The 23,720-nt window shown below is 41.2% G+C and overlaps 1 long non-coding RNA gene across 1 annotated transcript; it reads left to right on the top strand.

The window, feature by feature from the left end:
- The first annotated feature begins 4,790 nt into the window (after positions 1 to 4,790).
- LOC138689979 (uncharacterized) lies at positions 4,791 to 18,949 on the top strand. Its single transcript, XR_011328743.1, has 3 exons — positions 4,791 to 4,951; positions 5,121 to 5,252; positions 14,050 to 18,949. It is a non-coding gene; the product is annotated as an uncharacterized lncRNA (long non-coding RNA).
- The last annotated feature ends 4,771 nt before the right edge of the window (positions 18,950 to 23,720 follow it).

Raw genomic sequence — 23,720 nt, 5'->3', positions numbered from 1 at the left:
TATTTGTACAAAGTGTGCGTCTGTGGGCTTCAGAGACTGAGGGGAGTCTGTGGTTCAGACAGTCTGCCTGTTTTTTTCTTTTTTTCTCTGAAGGCAGCAAAATATGTTGATATGGATTTTTTTACAGGAGCTTTTTGTGTTTTGAGTTAATACATTTCCCTCACATCAGATCTTGCCAAACATCATTTACTTACTAGTACTGTGAAAGCAGGTTACCCAAAGGCAGCACCATTCCCCATTTTCTCTTCTTCCAAACTGCTCAGAGACATACTGTAATAAGACTCCTAGTTAAAAACAACAAAATATCAGCACAGGCAGAAAAGTTGAGCAAAAATGCCTGCGCTTATGCTGCATGTGTGCTTAACTATTTAGCTGAACTAGTGCCAAGGTTGTGAGTTTATACAGCAGAAATAGTGCCACTGATGTGCTCTGTCTAACCGTGACCCAGTAACTTCATTTGTGAATTGTGTCCAGTGTGATATTTCTGTTCAATATTCCCACTGGTAAAATGAGGCTTTAATCACGGTGCGTATGAGAGAAAGAGAGAAGCTTCATACAGACTAGTCTACAAAGAAGTACAGAATTTTCATTCATGAGAATAATGTTTGTGATTTTTTTCTCCTGCAGTAAGAAAGTACAATAGAAAGGAATTGAATTCTTCCTGACTGCTGGAGGTTGCAAGTAATGACCTCTTCTTTTTTTTTTTTACCCTTCTTTTTTCTTTTTTTTTTCCCCTGTTGTTACCAACTAGCAAGATTTCTCAGTGGAAATAAGCTATTTAGGCTATGTATAGATCGTTCATCAGAGGGATTGAAATACATTCTTCACAAGCATGCTGAGCATACCCAGCCATTAATAACAAAATTTTTAGTGGTGAATAAAGCAAAGGATATTACACATTGCCAGCAGGGAAATTGATTTCTCTTGCTTTGGTTGGTTGTCTACATTAAGAAATGTCACACATATTCAAAGTGTTTTGCATAGCTAGTGTCTTGTGTTTTGCCATACCAAAATCTCTGCTAGACGATGTTTTGGCATCTTTTTCTTGACCTCATGTCAGCAAGGAAACAACTACTTTCAATGAAGTATGTTTAGCCCATTAACGTATATACTTTATATAAATATGTATACATGCATATAAATATGTATATATAGTTATGCACATGTTTAGATATTTTGAGGAATTAGACCGAGAAACTTACTTGCTTCTCCAAAAAGGACCACACTGAAGTGTGTATACACTGACTTTGTACACAATCTTAACGGATGAATTATTGACACATGGGAAGACTTGCTGCTTCTGAGAGTAGGACTTCAGAGAACTTGTACTACTGGACCTTATCTTTTCCCATTGACATCAGTGGCGTTAAGGTAATTAAGACTAGATTTATGGACTTACAAAACAGCTTGCAGACTGGTGCAGCCAAAGCACAGCCCCTACAAGTGGAATTCAGCTTGCCTAGGTCCACAAGGCAGGTTAGCACACTCTCAGATAAGTTTAACTCAATTGGTTGAAAAAAATATGCAGTCCATGATATACCCATAGAAGCAGGATATAGAGCATATTATGCTAATAGACACTTCTAAAACTTCCTTTCAGAGCTGTGTGAACATATCCAATGAGCATCATTAGGCTAATGGTGATGATGCCACTCTTAAGTATTTATAAATTTTCCCACTACATCTTGAAAGACAGAAAATACTTAAGTTACATCCTGAAAATGAAAATTTGGAAGACTTATAACACTAAATTTGTTAATGTCCAGATTTGGCTTGAGGATTTTGTGTTTGTTTGGTATTGGTTTTTTTTCCTAAACTTATTGAGATCAATGATACATACAAGCAAAATTTGGAAATTCCTTACCGTAGCTGATTTTGAGTTCATTGAGCAGAAAATATCTGATCAGAACATACACGGAAAATTTTTTTGTGTGGCTTTTTTTGTTTTCAGTACTAACATAAATAAACTGTTCAACTGATTTTGTATAAACTTTCCAAAAAAAATCTCAAGCATGGAAAATTTCAGCCCAAAATGGAGTTTATTTGAGAAAATTACAAGCAACAGAAAAAGAGGGTTAGAATAGAAATCTGAACTCCTCATTAACTAGAGTTAAGTGCCAACTTAAATGCCAGGGTTTTTTTCTGTTAATATTTGGTTTAAAGTTACATACAGGTTTGGAAGAGCTTAGCTCTTTTTAACCCCTTTTTTATTGCTGTCACTGACTTAGTTTTGTTTCAAAGTGATGGCACGAGTTCAGGACTCAACAGCTATCTTCACCGCAGCGGGAGACATACTTTTTAACTTTTTCTTTCAGATCATCACTTGCGACCATGTTCACGCAGCCTTAAATTGCCTAGTATCCCTCTCCCTAATCCCTCTATTACCTAAATCCCTCTCCCTAGTATTTACTATTGGCTGGCTCTAAAGATTTAGTGGCACAAGCCACTGGAGATCATTAGGCTAAGGCGGGCCATAGGCTGTCAGATTATGGCTTCTGCTTTCCATTACAGATCTGTGGCAGCGCGAGGAGAAGACAGGAGGTGTACCTAGCGCAGCAAAAAGGCACGCGTAAAACTCGGTAAAATACAATGCAGCCGCAACAATGGCGTACTGTGTTTTTAATCCTTAGCTGGGGCAGAAACAGGCACAGCTTCATCTCTGAAAACAATGGCAAGTAATGTTTTGAGCACATGTTATATTTTTCATCTGGAAATCTCAGCGCCTTTAGGAAAGTGAGGAGATGGATGTTATTTGACTGCTTTTACTCTTGGTCTAACTAAATATGGAGATTGCTGTGGTCTAATGGATAGGACCTGCATCGAACTCCTTAGCAAGCAGCTAACTCCACTCCTGGCTCTGCTGCAAATTCCCTATGTAACCTCTGGCAAACTTTCTCTTCCTCTGCTCCTTCCTTTGGAAAAATTCCTTTGAATTCAGGGGGGCATTTTGTTGGGGGAATGCAGGATGAGGAGTCACTTTACCAGATTTGGAGTCTCTTTTCCTTCTTGAAGGTTAGCCAGTTGAGTTCTGAGACCAACAATGAATGTCTCCATTGCAGTTCTTAAGAGAATTGTCTTTTTTTTCCAGTGATGTAAATTTTGTTTACATTTTATGCTTTCTACTTTTAAAAACCTCCCTCGTCTGTCTTTGTTCCCAATTTTTTAGTCCAAAAGATCTTTTTTTAGATATACAGAAGAAGGGATCCAAGTATGTATTAAAAGCAATTATAAGAACTCTTAATTTAAAAAGTGTGTATTGCAAATATTCAGAAAACATTCAAGTGGTCAGTGACATTGCACTGAGTGTGGGAGTGCGCGCTTCTCTTGTTTTTAAGTTAGGAAAATGCTTAACTTTTCTATAACTGTGAGGAAGCAAGTGACAACACAGGCACCTGGAAGAGCAGGGCTACAGCTCCGGTACTGCAGCTCCGAAACAGGTCCCTGACCCTTAAAAGAAGACAATTAAAAGAAGACTTCTGTCAAGAACTAACAGCCTGCAGAAACATGCATGCAAACTAAATGGCAAGGTGCCTACACACTAAGGGCATAATCAGGCAGCCTAAATCCCACGAATGCCTGTGCCTAGTTTTTCCTCTCAGCTGTTTTTCGACGTCTCCATCCTTAGCTGACTTCAGTCCTCTGAACCATACTTCAGAGGCCTTCCTTCAGAGCTGCTCGGCTTTCTCCACTGAGTGAGCACAGGGACTTAAGTGGATTATAGACCGTCTCAATGTGGTCCTCAGGGCCCAGTCATGTTCTCACTAAATGACATCAAATCCTTCACTGTCATCACTGAAAGCTGAGGTGGACTCTCTCTGCCCATAGCAACAGTTATTATTAGTTAAAATCTACAAAATGATAAGCTAATGATTGACATTTCTGATAAATTCAGATTCTTTAGACAAACAGCTCCACCACTGGTTAAACATATTTCCAGATTTCTGAAAATTTCACCATTTCTTCACTAGCATACCTCTCTTCAAGGAGATCTAATTACGCAGAAAGCTTGGAAGTGTTGCAACAAGCTGCATTTTGCTGTTTCCATTTTTCAGTAACATGAACAAAAATACAACCTAATGAGCAAAACATTTATTTTGGTACAGGATTCTTCCTGCTGCTTAATGCTCTTTCCTTCTGCTTTTTTCTAGAGTACACGATTTTTCACATTGGCAGGATGTGTGTGGACATGAGCTGAATATATATTTCATCTTAAATTCAGTAGCAAGCACCAAGTTATTGAACAACAATGCCTGCATGAAGACAAAATTATGTCAATCCAATAGGGACTTATGATAAGGTCGCTACTGACTTTCTTGAGTAGACTGGGACCTGCTTTCAAATAAATAGGGTCCAGCATTTTCTGAAGTAGCAATACTTCCGATATGAATGCTTAGTTTGTACAGAATCTAAAACTCAGACTACAGCCTTTCTTGTGAAATAGATGCAAAAACCCCATAATTAAAATACATTTTGATGTATTTTTTTCCAAGTAATAGTAGCTGCTTGAGCGTTCTCAGTGCTGTCACGGCATGTCATGATGGTTAAAGTAACCTGTATTAGGAAATGAAGTGGCAATTCAGTGCTGCAAGACTTGTGCTGATTATGGTGGACCTGGAATAAAAATAAAGATACAAGCTCAGTCTAACCATTTAATGCTTAGACACTTATATGGACAACAGCATCTCCCTTCCTGATGCTAATGCAAACCATATGTTCCTTTTTTCCCTGTGGGAAGACCTCAGGCTAACGTCTGTTAGCAGGGAGCTGTTTGCAACTGGGAGAAATGTTTGTGTGTGGCTACTCTCAGAAATGCTCACAAATTCCAGCTAGCACAATATCATTCTGTGACTGGCACTATGTAACATCTACATTTGAGATATTTCCATGCTCTGAGCAGAAAAATCCCAAGTGAATCCAACTCTTGATCTTCATGGAAGGGTCCCTCACAAAGGTATTCCATCCACTTCAAGGTCTACCTGGACACACAGCTTCTTTGGTGCTGATTTATGCAACCTGATATGTTTACTTTGCTGCGGGTATTTCCTTCTGGTGATAAAAATAGCTCAGAGTGGCAGAGAGCTTCTTTTCTTTCTCACAGTTTCTTCCTTTTTGCGCTCTAGGAGATGCTGATGTTGTCTGTCACCTTGGAGCTTCATCCTCCCATCAGTTAGGTACCAGTCCTGCTGCTACTTCAGCCTTGCGTGGATGGTGAGCCCTTGGGTGACAGTGACTGAAAGGCAGAAAGGAAAGAGGTAACCTTGCAGGAGCTCAAAAATGAGGTGGTATCTGGCAATGAAAGTCTGTGGATGGTTTCAAGTTTGTAAGCTGGGGCTGGGCTCCGTGCTGTAGGTCAAGGAGCAGGGAATGGCTCAATGTCTCTTCTTTTTCTCCCTGTCATTCCTAGCCCTCTACTCCAAAGCTATGCTGGTCTGAGAGGCCGAGAAGTTGAGTCTACTGCTTTTGCAAATAGTGTTGTCCTGCCACACCAATACTCTAGAGTTTTGGCTTGGGAGGGTGGGAAGCTGTGGTGAAAGTGCTTTGACCTTCACAAGCTTTTGGCAACACAGTTTTTGCTCATTCTTCATTGCCCTCAAGCTTTCCCAGATGAGTGGACATGCCCCGAGGCACAATTACAGATGGTCTGCAGAGAAGGAACATAGTCAAACAGAAAGAATATTCATGAAAAATAACCAGGCTCTGAGGTTTATTTAGTGATATCTTCCATTTCTTAAAGGGAACTAGATTTTTAAAAGCTTTTAGATGATTAAAACTCTAGTCACTTAAAAATCCTGGTAGGTGTCTGCCTGCTTATTCAGGTGCTTAATTACTTTTTTAAAATCTGGTCATCAGAGCTTTCTTTCCATACAGATTTTGGGGCAATTCTTCCTGTGTTGGAACTGTCAACAGCCATTGTTTTGCTGTCACCTGTAAGAGAAGGATATGTCTGCTGCTCATAATTACCAGATAACCTTTCAGAAAGCATAAGTAAAGATGAAGAAAAATAATGATATATGGTTAAAGCATGGCTACAATATTGCTGTTAATGTGGGTGACCAAATGCCTGAAACCAAAATATAAGATGCCTGTTTTCCCTAGTGAGGCTCTGAAGCTGATACTCCATCGGCATAGGAATGAAGCCAAGTACTATGACAAGTGAAATGTTGTGGTTCTGGGAATTTCTAGCAGGCTTATGGCTCACATGTGTATTTCATGTGAAAGCATGTCATGTGCCTGTCCTGGCTGATCTTGTATACAGCTGTTGAACAAAAGTATGTGGAAAAAAGCTTGCATGCAAATCTCTCTTCTATGTGTGCCAAATAGAGGTGTTTTCTTTTCAGTCCAGGAGATGTTAATTATTGGGGCTGGGTGAGGAAGCACTTTCAGCAAAGGACCTTTGCTCTGAGGAATGGCAGGTTTTCCCACTCAGAAAAATCAATCTTTTTAGTATGTCCTTTGCTTCTGGAGTTTATAGGGTAATTTGTAGTGTATATTATTACTAACTAGTATAGAGCTCCTATCAGAAAGCCAGGTGTGAATGAAAAAACCAGCATCCTTTTCTAAGAGAAAGAGAGGCTAAAAGTTTTGTAAGGTATATTGGAGTTTTGCTTGCATGTATCAGTTTGGTAGGGTAGAAAGAGGGTAATGACAGGATCGTCAGCAGAAGAAAAACAATACAGCCTTTAGTTCATGTACACTCTTTTTAACTGTTACAATGCACTTTCATTACCTGAAATTTAGCATGCCAGTCATGATAATTGATATTCTACTCTCTACCTGTAAACTTCTTCTTTTCTCCATCATTAACATTTCTCAGAAGTGAGTCACTGAAAACTGCAAGGACATATTCAGACACTGCAGTTTATTGCTTACTTTGCTTATAAGGAATCTCTGATCCTTGATGTGATATAGATTATATATAGAATTGCAAATGTAGTATTCAAGAGACTGCCAGAGTTTCTGTGTCTGCGCAGCTTCAGACCATCGGTGTGGCCTGAACCCTTGAACCCTTAATAGTGAAAGCATGAATCCTGTCAGATGGAAATAAAGAGCTAGACTGGTAATGAGGTAGTTTATATTTCAAGCTTTTTTTGCTGATCATGCAAAAATGGTCAAAAAAAGATGGGAATAAGACACACTCGAAATGGGGATCAGGCTTTTTCTTTGAGCTTCTGCAGAAGTCAGCAAGTACATGGAGATTGGAACTATTGCTGGTCCATGACTGGTTGATTTTAGGGAGAGCAGGTGATGTTTTGAAACCTCTTCATAAACATCTGTGCTTACACTGGCTTCAAATGGTGACAAAAGTGTTGAGAAGCTGTTTTTAAGGGAAGTTTGAGGAGGGAAGTTAGAAATAATGGATAGGGAAGAACATACCAGTGGATTTGATAGTTTGGTGACCTTCCTTAAACAATAAATAATCCATCCTAATAATATTGAGCTGTTATCCTAGTTAAAAACCAAAAGGATTCTTCCTTGATCAGTTGAACATTGAGAAGCTTTGGTTTCTTATGTTAAATTCTTCCATGACTTCTCACCTGCTAGGTTTCCTGTTTTTTGAAGTCAAAAGATAAACATTATTCAAGAGTGGCTCAGCTGTGCTGATCAGGGAGACAGATTAAGATGATGTTTCTCTCACACAACAAATGTGACAGTCTGTTTTTATATGGAGTCAATTTTAAGAAGTCTTACTTAAGAAAACAGAAAGAAGAACTGAAGAGAAGTTTAGTCCGTGACATTTCCTTCCTTCTCCCCCTAAATTTGTACTGTATAAATACTCCCTGAAATCATTGCTTGGAGTGACCTTGAATGGTTTCTCAACCTTTGATGAATTATTTTCAGGTTTTATTTCTGAAGAGTTTGTACAATTAAAGAAAAAAGATATTCCTAGGGGATTCCCTAGGAAGATCTGTCTGTCTTGTTACGGGATACGTTTCTTGTACTGTCACAAGATGAAATGAGGGGCTCCCCTGACAAATATAAAAGTTATGTGACAACCCATCTATTTTTAGATGATTTAAATCAGTGAAGAGGGAAAAACATTTGTTTCCAAGACTGTAATTTTCCAGATGACACCATTTTATTGCATGGTGCCATACCATGAGAAAGAGCATTCTTGTGGCTTTTGAACTGGAAATCCTGTAGGAATGCTATTTCTGGCATTTATTTGCTGTGAAGCCAGGCACACATGGAGAGCAGACAGACTGACCAGATACAGTTTGTGGTATTAAGGCATTCAGAAAAGTCCCTGCTGCACAGCCCTTTTCCAGTATGCAAAGTGTTGAGTGAAGTTGAAAAATTATCAATGAAGATCAAATCTGAAAGCTATGATCTGATCAGACAGCCAGACTTTCACGCTATTAATGTGTTCCTTCCTCTTACAAAAACGTTATTTTGAAAATTCAGCTTTTCTGTCTTCATACATTGATGATTGTAAAATAATTCTTGGTAAAGTACAAGATTTTGATACAAAGTGGGAGTGAAGGTTGAATGCACACTTTAATGAAAAACCAAATGCGGTCACTCCAGTTTAACTGGGAAGATATTTTTTTTATTTACTTGAGTACCGCGTGTGAGCATGCAAAAAAAATGTTGACTGAAGAATGAACACAAGAGTAGACAGCTTAGGCCCATTCTTTGGTAACCTTCCAAAGTGGGCAGTCACAGTGAATTCAGTATGGCTACCCATGCAAGAAGAGTTCTTGCATGGGTAAGTGGTTATGGGAGGTAGCCCTCTATAGCTTAAGAATTTGTATCTTCAGATACTTTCTGTATTCAGTTAAACAGAGTCGGCTGGATTTTTCCTTTTTCCAAAAAAAAAAAGAAGTACGCTCTGAAATTTTTCTTGAATATAGTTGTGTCTCTCCACAGCCTCTCTCATAGGAACAGCTCTAAAATGATAGTCTGCCTGAACGGAGCAAAAACCCTAATAAATATGGTGCATTCCTCTTTAAAAAGTATATTTATTTAGTAAGTTTAGAAACCACTCTGAGGTTAGGTTACAGCTATTGGGATTAGAGGGCGTCTCGTGGGCAGTTCAGACATCAAGCTATAGGTCCGTGGAGCGAAGCTGAGCTGTTTCTAGCCTGATGTCTGAATTATGAATTAGGTTCATTCTAATTCCAATGGGGTAAACCTCAGAGCAGTTTATATACTTATGGCTAAGTGCTCCTAAAATACAGGCTATTTATTTAAAACATACATGTAAAAAGTAATATCTAAAAAAGATGTCCGGCCTAGCAATGCTGGAGCACAGCAACCCAGCCAAACAAAATCTGAATTCCAACTCTGGAGCACTACGGAAGGGGATGGCACAGCTGGCTTTATGCCACATGCTGATACTCCCAGCTAGGCCAGATCCCCGCTTGGCTCAGGGCGAACTGGAGCAGCCACAAGACTAAATTAATTTGCATCAGCCCAAGGCACTTGCCTCTTCCTCAGCCATGCCTGTCATGCCCAGACTGGGAGAGCCTTGGGTCGTGATGCCCTCCCTCGGCCATTCGGGAAAGCTCCTTGGGCCAAGAATATTCTGCAGGGTTGGCTCCTCTCGCTTTCTGTCGCTGGAGTTGTGCAAAGAAGCCCGAATCTACTTTTTAGTCTAGTTGGATATTTGGGGAGTAGAATGGAGCTGGAGGGTTGGACAGAAAGCACAGGGTTTATTAATAGCATCAGCAACTACTTCCATCTGGAGCCACCCTGGTCTCTGAGCTCATTCTAGCAGCGGTGCCAGCTGGTGAACCTCTCACCTTAATCATACGGCTTTGACCCCTGCTGCTAGCAGTCAGGTAGCCGTGCCAAGCTGCAGCCTGCAGCTGGCTGTTTCACAGGACGCTTCTGACTGGCTGCCTTGTGGGGAAGAGCAGTCAGTGCGGGTTTCTGCAGGAGGCTAAGCCATCCCTTCCTCTATTCATTTTGCTCAGGCGACCAAAGAATCTGAAGGAGAGACAGCATCCAATGTTATTTTCCTGGGACGGGAGTGGAACAGAAACTACCCGCTATTTTAGGACAGCTGAGCTGGGTCCATCACTATACAGAAAAATGAGTCAGTTTACACTGTGGTTCTCTCTTCCCTCCTCACCATCCTCCTTTAATTTCCATTCCAGGAAATAAATGGGACAAAATACCTCTCAAGTAGTTACTTCTGCCTTAGCATTGAGTGTGATGTAGAGAAATCTTCTGGAAACTACCCTTCCCAGGTTTGGTCAGAAGGTGAAGATCTGTTGCAGATGTGGAAGCGACAGATGTGTAGTGGACACGAAGGGCAGATTTCTTTGGGCACTGAAGAATTGTCATGGGGCTGAAGGAGCTCATAATTAATTCATGTGGGGATCCTGGGGCCAAAGATCACTTTATACAAATTTGCAGGAGTTGGCAAAACAAAATGTCACAAGGCATCCAGTGGGAGTTAAAAACCGTACATGGACAAACCCCGCTGTTATTGTTTTCTGTTTTCAGAGAAACTAAATCTCGCCATTTTGTGTGGCAGCAGAGTGCTTACTCATAGTTTTTGGATGCCTGAGGCTGACCATGCAGCACTAAGTATGCGTGAGTGTAATGAGAATATTGGAATAATACCTCTCCCTCAGCTGCCTAAATCCATTCAGAGATGCTTGGCATAACTGAATTTTGGGCTGGGCTCCGCTCAGTACAGGAGCAAGGAGTGGAGTGCTTTCAGTGGACTGTCGGGATATCGGCAAACTTCCCACGTCACTGATAAGCATGAAGGTAACTCTAATGAAGGGTTTTGGAGAGTGACATAAAAGCAGTGAAAGCTCTGAATAGTGGATCTCCATCTAGCCCTGCTGCTGTCCTGTGGTCCATGATTCTAACTGTCATCCCTCTCTGGGCATTGTCAAATGTGTCTATATTATCAACAACCTTTCCCTGGGCTGTAGCATTCAACTAGTAGTTGTACATAACGGCAGGTGATACTAAAGCCTTTTACTCAGATGCACTCCAGGTACAGGAGAAAGGTCACATCTAGAATTGCTTGACTTTTTGCATGCTCTCTACCAAAAGTATTTAGGCAATAAGATTTGGTCAGATGAATGTGTCTTTTTGTTTTGCTTCGTTTTGATAGGCTACTCATCTGTCCTTTGAGCTGTCTGGATTAGCATCTGGGTTACTTCGGAGCAGGTAGAGCAGGTCCTTGAGGTATGATGGCACTACAGAACAGACACGATGGCTTGGTGACGGCTCAGATGTGCCTGCAATGTGTTAGAACCAGCTGCATGCCTGGAATGTTATTTTCTTTGCTGATGACCAATACATATGGCCAGAGGAAAAATTCTCCAGGAAAGTGTCATAGGAGAATATGCATCAGTCAGTAAAAGCAGAATTACAGAAAAAAAAAAAAAAAAGATCCTGTTGTAACAGATTAAGTACCTATCAAGTGACAACAGCAGTTTATTTTCCTTGAGCAAACGTAATGGATATACTTAGACATAATCCTACCCTCAAGTGTTTTAATTCTGATGGCACTTCTTATTAAGGAGAGTCGCCAAAATGGAAAAGTGCACACTCAATGGAAACAATGTCATAAAGCTGACAGCATTTCTACAAGGTAGGTTGACACCTAAATTAGCTAAGAAGGCTTGAAACAAGATGAAAAAAATTAAAATGAAAAGGAAAGAAAAAGATTTGCTGTGAGTCAGTGTTTTTAATATTTGATGAGTGTTTTGCAGTCTGTATTTTCACAGCCAGTTAAGATACAAAGGGTAAGAGGATTAGGTCTTGTTTGTTTTATTCTACCTTCCCGGTCTGTTGACTGGCTAACGAAGAAAGCTCCAGGCCCAGGTGGGAGTTCATACCCACTTGTGATTTCTCTTTGCCTCCATGTTTTACTTGAAAATGTACTTTGTTAAACTTGCAACTCATCCTATAGTCTTGAAACAAAAAAGGCAAATACGATGGATTCAAGCTTCCATGTCTCTTGACCTCTTGGTGTTGACACTGTAGGCATTGCTTATCCGTACAGGATAGACAATATGCCCATACACTTATTTATTCCATGCAGATGACCAAAATCACATCTGTATGCTGATGTATGGAATGCCAATATGACCAGACTTGCTTGTATATCTCCTTAACTTCATTTGTAAGGAGATAATTTTTTCCTAATCAAGGGTTTGCAGGTTATTAAAATCACCCAGCAGGCTAATGGGGCCTACAGTGTGTTTCTATGTGATTCCCAGTATATTTTCTCAACCTAAGCAAAACCAAAGCTGTGTAACTCCAGGAGCACCTGAAGGAAAAAAATGCGTGGTTTAAGGAGGCACAATTCCTTTTGTGCTGTCTTCTTGCTCCTGCTGGAAAAAGTATTACTTTTGTACTAGCCTACACTGTCAGCAGATTACTTTGCAACCCTCAGTGCAGAATGTGGCATGCTGTAAAGAAAGCTGCTTATGCGCAAGCTGAATTTTTGGCTCATCATAAGTCAGTTAGGCTATGTTATATTTCAGGTCTATGGATTTAATAAAACAAGAGACTTCAAGGTTGGAGATCATTCTGGAGAGCTCAGCTTCTGTTCCAGAAATGTCATTTTCCTTCTCTACTCATATGAGTTTCTTTGTCTGTATTATATGGTGCAAGGAGGAGGATTTGATTCTCTGTCTTCAAGGAAGAGGGAGGAAGTCATATGGAAGAACTAGAGAAAGACATTCACACACACACAAAAAAAAAAAAAGGCATAACCATGAGCGTGTTGGTTGGAATGAAGTTCTTTCAGGTTCTCTCATGACATTCAGACTTTCAGTCTCCTCCATTCAAAAACTTAACTTGACAGGTAGACCAAGATGATATAGTTTTGGGGTGATGAATCTAAAATTGAAACCACCTCTATAAGAAGTAAGAGAAAACCTCTCTGGTATCTCTGTCAGCATGTCTAACGTTTTGAGACAGTCCGGAAGACATTTCAGAAAACAAGCTTCTATGGCTCATTGCTCTAAGTTGATTACTCATCTTTTCCCTTTGTAGTAATGTTTTTCTAAATGCATTTCATTCAACACAGTGTTTCTTTGGCAACAAATGGCAGCTCATTGTTGAATAGCTAGCATTGCTTTGATGATTTTATTACTTCAGTGCCCATTTGCATAGCAGAATCCCCTACAGAACTGACACAGCCAGTTCCTTGTGTCAAAACTTTCAGAAGGTTGAACTTTAAAAGTGCACAGCTTTCAGCAGCAGAAAGATGAGTGCTTCATCCCATGAAATTGTTTTGAGGTTCAAGAAAGGTTCTTTACTTGTATAGTGGCGAGGCCAAGGAAAGCTAAAAGACCTTGTAAAATATTTTCACACACATGTGCAAAGACACCTTGGGACAGCTAAGAGTGGTCTACTTAGGGCACTTGTGTGCGTTGGCAGAGAATGACTTAGCAGAGGTTTAAATCCAGTTTTTTATATCCCAGCTGACAGCCCCAATCAGTAGGCTATCATCTACACTGAAGTTATTTGGGCAGCCTCTCTTTGTGTGTCTCTCTCCTGTCTCGTATCAGTGTGGTCCTCAGTTTTCTTCCTTCCCAAGCAGTCTGAACTCTGACACATGGTGAGAGGATTTCTATGTTAATTTTTTTTGCACAAAGGAAAAAAGAAGTTCTACCAAGCTTTAAAATGGTGTAATTCTAATCTGTTTCAGGCTCCCCGCAGGTCCTGACTACACAGTGGCTGGCTAGGCCTAACACTCCACTGGAGTTCTTTGTTCTGCTTTATTGAGGCTTAGATACCTACAGTTTATCTTGGATGATTGCTGGCTGTGAGTCTATTGGAAGAGCTGTAGTTTAATCTTTCTGTCGCCTCAGAGCAGCCCCACTTATTTAAATAAATAAGTATTTTTTCAATGAAACAAGGTTTTGATCTATATTCCAGGTGAGTGTCAAATTACTGAAACTAAACATTGCAGAAAATGCCATTCAAAATTTAGAAGTGATTTCATGAGACAAGGTTGTTCTAAATTAACATGTTCCCATTAAGAATTCCGGTTTTATGGAACTGATATTTTGGACATTAAAATGTATGTTAAAAAGCATACTAATGGATGTTTGTGTTTTTCTGCAGACTCATGCGAGGTGAACATCCTGACCTGAGCAAAGTAGGAGCAGGAGTTGTTGTAATGAAGAACTTGATATACTGATTCTAAGTTTTTAAACCACCACTGCAATGCTCCTTCTTAGACAAATAGGTCCAGCTGTACTGGTTATTGTGAGACCTGATTTGCCTCTGACAGAAAAATACATTTATGATAGTATCCTAACTTATTTTTGATAGAGGGACTAAATTTCTGGATTTCAGGTGCTAATTAAAGTGAGGATTCTGCCAATACATCACTGTGCTCCCACTAAACTGAGTTATAAAATTTCTCTGGGAACAAGGATAGGCTACTTCACAAAACCTGGCCTCACATTGCTTGTCATTTCTCACATCCATCGAAGGTGGTTGGAACCTCAACCCTTACCTCCTCGGTTTAAGAACATCCTTGCCACTAGGAGCTCTTGGTTACCTGGCCAGCTCTCACTCTACTAGGATGAGAGCTGACTGGGTTGTAATTAACCGGACACTTCCATTTATCTCTTCATGTTGGATCAACAGTGTAAAATGAAGACTACATGTTTAAAGCACTTGAAAGGCAGTAAACTTTAAAGTGGCATCTAATCAACCTGTGGAATTTGTTGCTGTGGGACATGGAGGCAAACAGTTTGAGAGTCAGGATAGGATTAAGCACTTGAATAGGAATAATACCTGCAGTTAACTTGTGAGGTTAAAGTATTATGAGGTTTATCAGTTCTTTTGCTTCTGGGCATAAACTGCCATCTCAGCTTGTGAAAGAACTGGTTTCTGCTCTGGCTTATTGCTCCAAGCCACCTGTGGGATGCTTTCACAGGGTGTGGGGCACATGAGTAAGTTGGTGCCAGAGGGGAGGACAGCAAATGGGAACGGTCACTAGCCCTACTGTGGAGCAGGGGCTGCCACGCTGGTTTTGACACCCCCTGCTTCTGAGGGATTCTACAGCCCGTGCAGGAGGCAAGCAGCACAGCCAGTGGGCTGCCTTACATTAAATCTTGTTCGCAGAAAATTGTCAAGGCTGGGAAGTGATTTACCGTCCAGTCACTGCATGGCCATTTTTCCATACAAAACAGAAGCCCTCCATTATGTATGTGTGTCTTCTGACATGCAAATATATTAAAAGGAATTAAATCCTCTCACCATTTGGTCTGAGATCACACTTATCTGCACATGCTTTTTCTGTCTTTTTGGTAAAGAAAAGCTAGAAGGAGGTGGCTTGAACATTCCTGCCTTTTTCAAACTTTTCCTGTAATGTCTCTTCACAGACATAGATTATACGTATGCATGTTATGGCTAGAAGTAAATGCACAGGCATTAACTACAGCAGCAGGTGTTTGGGGGATTGTTCACCTCTAGAATATTTGCACAACACCATTTGAACAATTAGCTGTTTGCCCTCAAGGACTGGGGTTTATAAAATGGAACACTTCACAGCAAGGGTGGTTCTGACTGGAAATGGCAAGTTTTGTTCTCAGACATGAAGATTAAGATTAAAACTTTAAATGCCTGGTTGTACCGAAGTGGAACTTTGGATTTAGACTGCAAAACTATGTTTAGGCTGCAGGAGAGCAGAGAGACAGTACTGTTGGTAAAGTTGTTACATCAGAAAACAGGGTTAAGAGTGGCTCTCTTCAGGCAGAGATACGGTGTCTTCAGATAGGCTTGCAGGAGCATCTGATGGTCTTATCTCACGGAGTTTTAAAAAAAGAACACTCTCACTTCTTTGAATGATTAATGTAACTACAAATGTTTCTAAGAGGTCTAGCTGAACCCAAACAAAAGCAAGTGATGCTTTTCCTCCAGTTGGCTCCAAGGAGCCAGCCAGTCAAGGTGTTAAATATGCTGATCTCGAAGACCAGGATAAAGGGTTGAGGAACCAAATTTAAATGCTTCTTTTATTCCCAGACTTCCGCAAATTTCTGTACTCCATTCACAGCTTTATTGTTAAAGAGGGCAAGGTGTTGGAGATGCCATGAAATATGCTGTACCTCCCTATTGATCTGAGTGTCTACGTAGGGATGCTAGGTTCTCTCATGTGCCCTACTGGATTCTGGGGTGGAGGTAGCTGGACAAGCACTACCTATCTGCATGACAACTACTATCTGGAAATTTAATGTATGGATCTACTGACCTTACCAATCCCTTGAGGGACCATCCCTTTAAGACTCTGTGTGCTGAGGTGAGTTGAGCGATGGGACAGAGCACTACTAGATTACTAAAGGACGGTAATTCCCTCGTGTTACAGGCTCTGTTGCCAAATTACAGTGGTCAGGGCCTCGAGTGCACCAAAAGCCCTTGGTTGCCCTGACCAGCCTTACCCAGGGCCTCCATCCATGCAGCCCCTGCCCATTGGTCCACGAGCTCCATCAAGTTCAGTCCTGGGGCCCCCGAGTGCCTGAGAGATGTTGCAGATGTGCCTGTATCTTGCTGTCCTGAGTTGCTGACTGGATTTCCAGGAGGGACACCAGGCCTGTGTTGTAGCTCTGGTTCTGATCCTGTCTCTGGGTGGAGCTACAGTGTTGGTAGCCTTTGCTTCTGTCTCCTATCTTGACTAGATGACTTGACTTCCAGAACGGACCTCAGCTGTGTAGGTAGCCTTGTCTCCAGCTCTGCCTCTAGAGACGGTTGTGTTATGCAGTAAACATGGAATAATCCAAAGTACATTTGGCATTGAGCTGTAGCTGTGAGAATATTACCTGGCGTAGTCAAAGTCCGAGAGGAAGGGAGAGAGAATAGCAGCTGTGGTGATGTGCTCGTTAATGTACTGTAGACTAATTTACTTGTTGTGAACCACCCAATGGCATCCAGCTTCCTTGTGCCTATTCCTCTACTTCAAACATGCAGCTAAACAATGTCCTGATTCTAGTTCTGTGCCAGAAGGGCAGCTTATAAACCCTTCTCAGACAACGTACAACCTCCTTCTTCCTTCCTGTGAAACCTCCCGGGGCTTAGCATCTGCGGGGGTGGTGGAAAAAGGGAGGGAGAAGAGGAGGAAGGGTGAGAGGAGCAAATATCCGTTGCCAGCCGTTCCCGATGGAGAAAAAGGCTATGATAGTAAATGATGCATTTTATGGCGGAGAGGAAATGCCTTCATCTCATGAGCTGTGGCCGCTTACGAGCACCCTGGCCAGGGTTCTGGCTACCTGAGGAGGAGGGGGTAGGTCCCCGACTGTATTCGGCCAGATGAGAAGTCTGCGAGTTGGGAGGTGTTGTCCCGGGTGGATGTAAAATACTTACAGGTGCTTCCTGCCGCCTGGCTCCAGCTCCAGCTCTATGTCGGGAGAGCTGTGAGCAGATGATGTAGTTGTGTCTGGAAGTTCTCAGGTGGCAGATCACCCCTTAGAGACTGTCACAGCAAGCGTGGGTCAGCACAGTGAGCTGAGTTTGGAGCTGTGGAAGATTGGGAACTGTAACAGGCTGTACTTTTCTGACCTGGAAAAAAGGGCACAGGCAAGGAATGGTTGCGGGTTTTTGTTTGTGGAATTTCTTGCCTTTCTCGTTTCAAGTTATCCGAAATGCACTTTGAGCCTTGTCTTGAAATGAAACTTTTTGACACTCATTTGGAGGCATGCCCAAGGGGTGATCTAGAAGCTCGACAGGAAAGATCTGTGTCATGATGGCTCTTACAAAGTCTGAAGAAAAAGGGGCTTATACCATGTCTAGCAAACTTGTAAGCAGAGCTTTAACCCTTTTGCAAGGAAGAACGTTTTCCCTCAGCCATCAGGGCTTTTTTTTCTGTTTTCCTCTTCATTCTATTTATAGCCTGCTCTAGTTTAATTTTTCTTGGCCATTAGACAAGTAAGCAAGTCTTTTCTCTGCTGATCTTAAGGTGGAGTTTGTTTATACGTATACAAGATCTGTAATTACATAGCAGTGTGATTCCCCACAAAACACCCCCTAGCCTCCACTCCCCAAATTCATATAGGACTTCTTTTCTGCAAGGCCTAATACACTTTCAGAGATTCTAGACAAAGCTATTTTGTGTACATACGATTTTCCCTCCCGTCTCAACACTTCCCTCACAAAACAGAAAAAGGAGTGGAAAAAAAAAAAAAAAGAAGACAGGGCAGCTGGGAAATCTTAGACTAAAGGGCAGATCACATTTCAAAACATTGTGATCTACAAATAGCAATTCTGATTTCCCCTTCCCTCTCTTTCTCTCCCTTTCCCCCGTCTTCTCAATGTAATTCATTTTCTCTAAAGAAAATTCCCATCCTGGGAGTATATGAACCATGTAAAACTTCAGTGAGATTGATTTGATTTGCAAGATGCAGTTATGATTTAAAAAATTGGGAACTGGGATAAAAGCAAGCATGAGACTATTGTAACTTGTGCAACTTTATGTAACGCTATACTGCATGCACACACTTGCATGTGTGGTAACAGGAGTAATAAGGCTAGAATTCATGTTCCTTTCAGTTTATGTCAGGAATTAGATATTTTTATGGATTTCACATTAATTATTAAATATTTTGGCTTTGTGGACTTAATTCTATCTCTCAAAGGATACTCCTACTGAAGTTTGTGGGTCTACCCTTCTTGTATGAAGATCAGTGGTTTTCAGTTGCGTGAATTAGATTGGAGGGTTTGGGTTGTTGGTTTGTTTTTGTTGTTTTTTTTTTTAACTTTCATTGGTGTTTTCAAAAGCAAAGAAGAATTTTGCACCTTTTTGAGTGCCACTCTGCTGCAGGTAAAGAATGTAACAGCTTGTGAGAGTGCAGCTAGAGCCAATAATAATTTGACTGACATGTCTTGGCACTGAAATGCCTATTAAAACTCACTCTGTCCTTTCAAGATGGAGATTTTAATGCTGGACACTTGTTTGAGATGAAAATTCACTCTCTTTATAGATCCAAAGAGCCTACATCCATGAAAGATTCTCAGAAAGATCTAATATTTCTATTGATGATAGAATAAATCCTTCAGTGTCATGAAGTTTCCAAGCCATGGAAGTTTCCAAGCCCAGTACGTACTGCAAACATGTTTCCATATGTAACACACCGTACTTTTCCATACAGGATCCCAAAGATTCCTTGGAAAACCGCAGAGGGCAGTCGACTATGATAACCTGGTAACAGTTTTAGGAAAAAATATATTTACTTTTAAGAATTTATAGGAAATATAGCAATTCTCAGTAGGGGTTAACTGTGGATTCTAGGGATAACAAAGTTCATCACGGGAACAAATGTCTTCAGATATTTGATGGGCATGATTTCAATGAAAAATAAGGACCCCTATTCAGAAAAGTTTGACAATATATATACTCTTGTTTCACAGAAAGGCAACTTCTTTGATTTTTATGTAAGATATGCACGCTTTTAAAGCCAGTTCCAAAGTAAAATCCTGATATTCTTTCCATGGATTTGAGAGAGTTCCAGTAGGTGGGAGGTTAGCTCTCCTACCTACACTGCCAGTAACCAGAAGAGGTTTTTTAAAGAGCTGTTTATTACATGGTATGGTAGAACAAAATTTTTCAATACAACCCCCTGTCTCCTGCAGCTTGCAGTGCTAACACAGGTTTGTGGTGCCTGCTGGAATCTGCCTGGATTTTAAGGCAGAATTTTAAATATGCTATCTGTTTGTTTCCCTCTTTACACACAATGCAGTAAAAGCTTGCATTAGCATTTAGAATGCGTGTGTGACCATGACATTTGTCTGACACAGACTCCCGTGTTGACTTTCTGCAGGATTAAAGATACTTTGTCACAGAAGGTACTGCACATGTGTAGGCGAATTTCTGTGTGTAGACACAGGTATTATAAAGAGATTGATAGCCCAAGTACTCTTACTGCTTTCATTAGCTGCTCTGTGGCTATAGCTTTTTACCTGTAATTGAACATCACCATCATCTTACTGGTGAACTTTAAGGTTTCTACAAGTGCTTTCCAATCCAATATCAGCAAGGATGAATAAATCCATTTAATCCTGGTATCTGCACCACCACTGTGCTTTTTTTCAGAATCCAGAGACGTGTAGAATTTGGGGTGAGGTCTTGCCTTCCTGGATCATTCTCTGCTACAAACCTCTTGAAACAGAGATGAAATGTCACTATGGTGAACAGTCAGATCCTTGTAGATCGCCAGAAAATTGGTGTGCAACAGCTTTTATTCCTCTCCTTGCTGAGAAGTCACATGAAATTATTTAGGAGAATCCAGTTTTAGCATCCAGTTTTAGGAACTGAGCCAAGCTGGCTGAGTTAGCTGTGTCCCTGGACTCCTTGTATAGACAAGGGTGACAAGGATTCTCCTGAGGCTGATGCAAGGGGGACATAACTATCTCCAGCAGCAGCTGTCGAAGGACCCCAGGGGAACTAGGTGCCTGGAATCAGGTAGTACAATGGCTGCTACTGGTATCAAAATCCCAGGTTTGTGAGGGCTTCTCATCGATCCTCTGTGGACCCTACTGAGGGAGATCCCCTCACAATGGGAGATGCTGTTGGGATGCCTGTAACTCTGAATCGTAAATGATCAGGCATGAATGACAGCACGGACAAACCTCTCTGAATAGGGAACCTGGATTTTCTACAGTCCCCCAATTTGTCAAAACCCACGTTTATGGAGCAGAGAAGAACGATTGTTCTCCCACAGCAGCCCACGGGAGCAGCAGTAGCCAAATACAAGCTACCTCACTGCTCTGCAATTTGCAGTGCTGTAGAATATCTGCATAAAGAACAGTGACACAGTCTTTGTGATGTCCATGAATTTGATTAATCTTTCACGTAGTTTTAGTTCTAGTTGCACTCTGGCATTTCTGTATGTCTGTGCCACAAGCAAAAATCATTTTTTCCTAAAGCAATAATAATAACTTTTGAAATTCATTGTGCCTAAACAAGCCTCCCATAAGGAAAATATTATCTTACTTTTCCTTTCCAACAAGCAATTTAACAAAAATTTACAAACAAATATGTATACTGTATATTGTACAGATTTATTTGGATTAGAAATCTAGCTTGTTAGGTGTGTAGTTTTTGAAATACTTCTTTGAATGAGCAAAAAGTGAATTTATATAAGGAAAGGAGGAAAATGTAATATAATGAAAGCTAGGCAGAATTAAGAAAAGAAGTTTTAAGATGCCACAGATAATGTGAAGCTTAGGATTTCTTTCAAAGAAGTCAGGCCAGATTGCTCCTAAAACAACCTGAGCTTCAGGCTCTTTTGTCTTTGTGGAGGTCTGTGGGGTCTCCGATGTTCCAGCTCAGTCACCCCACACTGTGGTTGTAACTGTTCTACTCATACTCCTTTGGCAGTTTCACAGGGTAGGTGAGAATATATCCTGACGTATGTTTTCAGGAAAGGTGCTAGAAACCTGCCAGCATAATGTTGTCCCACTACATTTCCACTGCATGACCACTTTTTTCCATTGGTGATTGTTCCATGGGAAACATCTCTGAGGTTTGACTGGTGTGAATGAGGGCAAAACTTGGCCTTCATCATGCGTGAAACTCCAGTTACCTCTCATTTAGTTTTTACCACAAAGTTAGTAGAAGTAGTGCGAGTCTGCAGCCAGCAGCACCATGAGAACTACGTCTCCCTTGCTTCAAGTATGAAACGGCGAGCTCATCCGGGTGTACCTGGCTGCAGTGTCGAAGACCATATCTGAACAGATCACACTGGGCTCCATTTACAGTCAGGATCAAATCAGTATAATCCATGATGCCTAGAGCATAATCTATCCCATCTGAAGGTAGACACCCAAAACAGGGCTCTAAAGGTGCCACTTCCTTTTCACTATTTATCAAGGGAGCTCGGCGTGACTCATTTGGCTACAGAATGAAATCTGCTGCGTCAAGGTTGAAAGTGAGAGGAGATGAGCCCCACCTAAATTCTGCTGCCATTGATAGGCATAGTGAATGTGAATTCCAAAATTCAGGTTCTATGTCTCTCCCTAATACAGAGCATATGCTAGCAAAACCAGAGTTGATAGCATTCATTGTGACAGCTGATGTTGATGATTTGACTTTTTCCATTAGATGACTCATCTGCAATTTGTTTTTAGATTGTCCAGGTTATGTGTACTTAAAGTCCTTTGGGGATTTTAATTCTGCATTTCATCTGTGACAAGGAAAAGGGCAGGCATGCTGAGCATATGAAGACACAAAAAGGAAACCTGAAGGTTCCCCAGGCTCTGTGAAACAGAGAGTCAGATGCCCTAAGAAACCAGGCAACACAGATATATAAACTCTTCTTCAGTGTCAGAGATCTGTCTTCCAAAGCAGCAGTAGGAATATGCAGGTGACATTTCTAGCACTGCTACTGAGATAGAAGCAGCTACAGAGTGAGTCTGTTGGGATCACTCTGCCTTCCTGAGAAGAGAGAGGGGAAAGAACTTGTATGCTTTCTGATAGGGTCAGGTGGCAGAGGAAGACTTCCTCAAGACACCCCAATTTTAGGATCAGAAACCCATAATGAAACTCACCAGATGACAGCCAGCATGCAAACTTGTATCTTTGCTTAAACACCTGTTGGTTATTCAGACATGAACTATATCCTGGGTGCTGAGTTCTCCTCAGTATTATTTCTGTGGTTTCAAAAATTTCACCTTTTCTGCAGCAGTGTGTGCTAGAGACCGGAGCACATCTCTCCACTGTCTCTCCAGAGACGTACCTCTCTTTAGGAAAAAAAAAAAAAAAAAAGAAGAAAAACACTGAACCTTCTTTCTTCCACACTAAAAGACCTTTGTCCCAAACCACACATGTAGATTTTAAACAGAAAATAATATGAAAGCACAGTGCTTCCTTTATAGCAGACCTTATGTGCCTTATGCAGCTTTCTGAGTTCCTGTGTCCATGGATTTATGATGTGCTCTACACTTTCCACATTCTCAGTGTTGTTTTCCCACATTTGAAGGAGAAATGATCAAGAGATTTGTGCTGGAGTGAAATTTATTCTGTCTTAAGCTGTGTAAAGGTTCCAAATTCACCACAGCATGGAAAATAGAAATGCTGTAAGCATCTTGGGCCCTTCCCAGACATGCAGACACCGTGCCTTCTGTAGAAATGAACATTACATTCTTGTAATTACTGTTCTTGTCAGAACTGCTTTTGCCTCTAATAGATCAGGTAAATATGAACTGAGCATATGTTATAATGCCCAGGGGGTCGTTTCTGCATGGGAAAATAGCCCCCGACCCAATGCAGAGTTGCACTCCTCTGCAGAGGAGGGAGCCTGAGTTGCCTTTCTGGTCATTTAGAGTGAATTGCAGGGGTGGACCATCATCACTCCAAGGGGATCCTTTGTTTTGGGGTAGGACGCTGTAATTTTTGTAAATGCTTTAAAAAACAGTTTAGGACTGTGGTAAAAAGCATCACGCTGTCCAGTTTCCTCTGTGTGTGCTAGAAAACTCCGAGTGACCGTCAAGCCTCAGGTGCTGAAGCTGCTGTCCCGCTGTGTGGGCAGCCTGGTAAGGCCCCCACTCCCACAGCAATTCTTAAGAGCAGCACTGCCAGACTTGCCTCCATACTGCTTAGCGAGGAACCACCTCAGTACTTCGAGTACTCCTTGGAAATGTATTTCATTACGGCTATGGTCCTGTCCCCCCTGTTGAGGAATACTCTAATTCTGCTGAAATTCCTCAGTGGTTTGCTGACTGCCCTTTCCATGGAACAAACAAAAAAAACCCCAAGCGAAAGTAAAGAATGAATTTCTTCTTACTCCAAGATTAACAAA

Source organism: Haliaeetus albicilla, chromosome 19 (assembly GCF_947461875.1).
Source record: "Haliaeetus albicilla chromosome 19, bHalAlb1.1, whole genome shotgun sequence".
NCBI lineage: Eukaryota > Metazoa > Chordata > Aves > Accipitriformes > Accipitridae > Haliaeetus > Haliaeetus albicilla.
Note: the sequence above shows the minus strand (reverse complement) of the source record. Positions and strands in the feature narration are given on the sequence as shown.